This window comes from Microtus ochrogaster, chromosome 4 (genome assembly GCF_000317375.1).
Source record: "Microtus ochrogaster isolate Prairie Vole_2 chromosome 4, MicOch1.0, whole genome shotgun sequence".
Taxonomy (NCBI): domain Eukaryota; kingdom Metazoa; phylum Chordata; class Mammalia; order Rodentia; family Cricetidae; genus Microtus; species Microtus ochrogaster.
In genome coordinates, this window is record NC_022011.1 from 61824130 (window position 1) to 61827758 (window position 3629).

The following is a 3629-nucleotide window of genomic DNA, read 5'->3' on the forward strand; positions in this document are numbered from 1 at the left end:
AAAAAAGGTAGGTTCTTTTACATGTAGAGAAGCCTTGGGTATAACGAACGGAACAAGGCTCAACAGAGCACAGAATTAGAGGCAGTAGGTGTTTCTACGTTAAGTAGCTAGCTTTCCGGAAGACTAAATAAGAAAAACAGTAGGGTTTGCCTGCTATGGGAACAAAGTGGGACAGGCACCATGGCATAAGCCCTGCCTAATCCCATCCTTTATAGCCTATTATGTGACCCCATTAGACGCTTTCTTTTGCAGCTGACTTTGTTATTTGGTTCTACTGCATCAGCCTCCTGCAGAGGTTGTCCAAAACACGAGGAGAAATACCAGACCTATCAGCAAAAAGCCGTAATGTCTCCAAGGAAATGATGACATGTTGATCATGAGGTAAGGCAAACACCATCCTAAAAATGGATCAGCGATGAGATAATAAGTGCACAGTGGCTCTGAAAGGATAAAGCTTCTATGTGTTGCCACTATTAATGAGGAGGGTTGGGTTCAGACCACAGCATCTCCTGGCTGGACCCAAGGTCACACAATCAGACCTCAGACATAGCTTAGACAGGTCCTGTCCTGGCTGAGGAGCCAAAGCCTTCGTCATTCTTTCTCTGTGTAGGACCTGAATGTTACTCAGAAAGCGGTGTCACTCTTCTTTCAAAGTTTCTGCTAGTTTCTGAATGAGTTTTCGGTGATGTCTTGGCTAGGGTTTGCATTGCAGTGAAGAGACGCTAGGACCATGGCAACTGTTTCAAAGGAAAAACATTTCATTGGGGTGGCTTAAGTTTTAAGAGGTTCAGTCCATTATCATCATGGCAGGGACCATGGCTACGTGCAGGCAGACATGGTGCTGGACCAGGAGCTGAGAATGCTGCATCTTGCAGACAACAGGAAGTTGACGGACACACTGGGCAGAATCCTGAGCTTAGGAAACCTCAAAGTCCACCCCTACAGTGGCACAATTTCCCTAACAAAGCCACACCTACGCCAACAAAGCCACACTTCCTAATAGTGCCACTCCCTATGAATTTATGGGGGCCAGTTATATTCAGACTACCACAGGTAAGAGCGTTCATTCACATCCACTTAAAAACACCCCTGGGGAGGAAGCATATCTCTAATATCCTTGACCTCAGTAATTTTTTTTCTCTTGTCTTTAAACCACTTAGCTCCATTGGACTAAACATAAGGACACTTTGAAATTAGAGATCAACTCAAGACATGGAGCAAGTGGGAGCCTGGCAACTCTTCTGGACTTCAGTGAGATGATTTGGAACTAAACCACAGCAATGCCCCAAGCAGCAAAAGGCTTTTCCTAACTTCATCTTTCCCCTGAAAATCTTACCCTAGAAATACTAGAACTCTGAAAGGTATTCTCTAACCTACCATTTCTTCACGCTACCACCTGCCAAGCAAACATTCTTAAACCACGGTACTTGATTATGAACCCTACACTAAAGACTCAAGACTGCAAAATCAAAATAAAGTGTTTTAGGTAAATAAAGCACCAAAATAATCTTCATTATTCATCCCTATATTTGTCTTCATTTATACTAAAATTGCAGCAGCTAAACTATAGAAACATTTGCATGTAAGACTACAGCCACAGGTTCTCATGGATCTCTAGTAAGTAATGTTGATTAGCGTTGAATGTCAGAGCTGCATCATAAATATCTGTATTAAAACACCATGGAGCCTACAGAATCTTCAAGGACCTCATTGTTCTACATCCACATCACGGATGAAGCAAGTGAGATGCAGAGGACAGACTCTTTGACCTTTGGCTACACATATGGGCTACGACCTGACCTTTCTGATGTGCTGTTCTTTTCATTAAACCAAGAGGAAAGTTTGCCTGCCCATCTCCTCACCTCCCAGAAAGTAGGCATCATTCCTGATTCTGAGGCATGATATGTCTTGCTTTTCAAATATTCTAACAACAAGAAAACTAGTGAAAATCATCAGTATAATTTTTAAAATGGGACGTCACAAAAAAAATTAAGGTTTCTTTTTGGAGACGATAACGCAAGGTCGCATGAATTAAAACATGTATTTAATTATGAAGATTATTCATTATTAATATTAAATCACAGAACGTAGTGAAGTAGCAAGGATTTGGAGGAAGGTCTATTACCACCACCCTCTCCCACCCCTCACCCCCCACCGCTCAATCACAGCATGGCAAATAGATATTCGGAAACGAAAACTCTCATAAATATATATATGCCATCCTGAGTACCCCTCCATTTCAATAACACTAATTGCCCTTTTTTTCCTTGCTGCTCCTAGCCATATTTCTTGGAAAACAACAGCTGTGTTTATTCAAATAGCGGCATACTGATGACTTGATGATAGGGTAATCTGCCGGAATTCCAAGTGTGACGGTCCCAGAGACGACTTCTCTGCACACCACAAAAGTATCCTTTGCACAGTACAAAGCTTTGGAAAGGAATCCCCACTCTGCTAGCACACGGGACTGGGTGTTTCTTATGTCCGTTTCTTCCAGCGAGTATCATATTTTCTTGTTCTTGCAAAAATTATCTTCCCATGCGCCCTTGTCAAAAAGTAAATCTGCAACACGAAATTTTCACTCCAATAGCTTCCAAGCAAAGGATTAAACAGTGCCTTGAATTACAATGAAAACAGGCTCAAGATTTAGTTCAAAATCAAAACAGTCAATTCCTCTTGTTATTTTCTCTGAATCAATGGGCACTGGAGGGGATAATAAGAGAGTCAGGAGTCATTTGATGGAGAAACAAAATGAAACAAAAACAAATGAACAAACAGAAACCTAAACACCCATGGGAGTGTAATTAATTATCAAAGAATAAGCTCCCGCTGCAGCAAGGGTTAATCTCTCACATGACCTCAGTTCTCCCCCTCCCCCATGGCTAGCAACAGGTAGTCAACTGAGTGTAGCAACCATAAAGCATGCTTAGATAGAAACAAGGTGCAAAATCCTGGTCAACATTTAAAAATAATGAAGTAGTTGGCCTCCTTTAATAAAGATAATATGAATAACTTGGGAAGTTCTAGAGTTTTCCTCAGATGGTATTTATCAAGAACTGAATTTTTGCTGGGTAAGAATTTAATCCCAGCACTTGGGAGGCAGAAGCAGGTGGATCTCTGAGTGGGATGCCAGCCTGGTCTACAGAGCGAGTTCCAGGACAGGCACCAAAGCTACGGAGAAACCCTGTCTCGAAAAAAAAAAAAAAAAAAAAAAAGAAAGAAAGAAAGAAAGAAGGAAAAAATGAAAAGTACTGATTTCTTTGCTACAGGTGAAATCACATCAACTGAAAGAACAGACTTCGCACACTGATGATTGTGTTAAAATGGCAATAACAAATACGCATTCAATGCAAAAATATTTTAGGTGTTCTCTTATGTACTATAATGTGCTCTGGCTCTTTCAGTGAAAGGATTTATTTTCTTTCAGATGGGAAATTTGAAGCACAAAAATGTTACCTTTTGCCCAAGGCCACCCAGAAAATAAAGGAAGGAGTGAGACTCTGACTAGGTCTCTGCCTGAGTTCTTCACCAGGACACCACACCACCTCTAACCTGTGTGGTTTATGTTCTTCACCAGGACACCACGCCACCTCTAACCTGTGTGGTTCATGTTCTTCACCAGGACACCA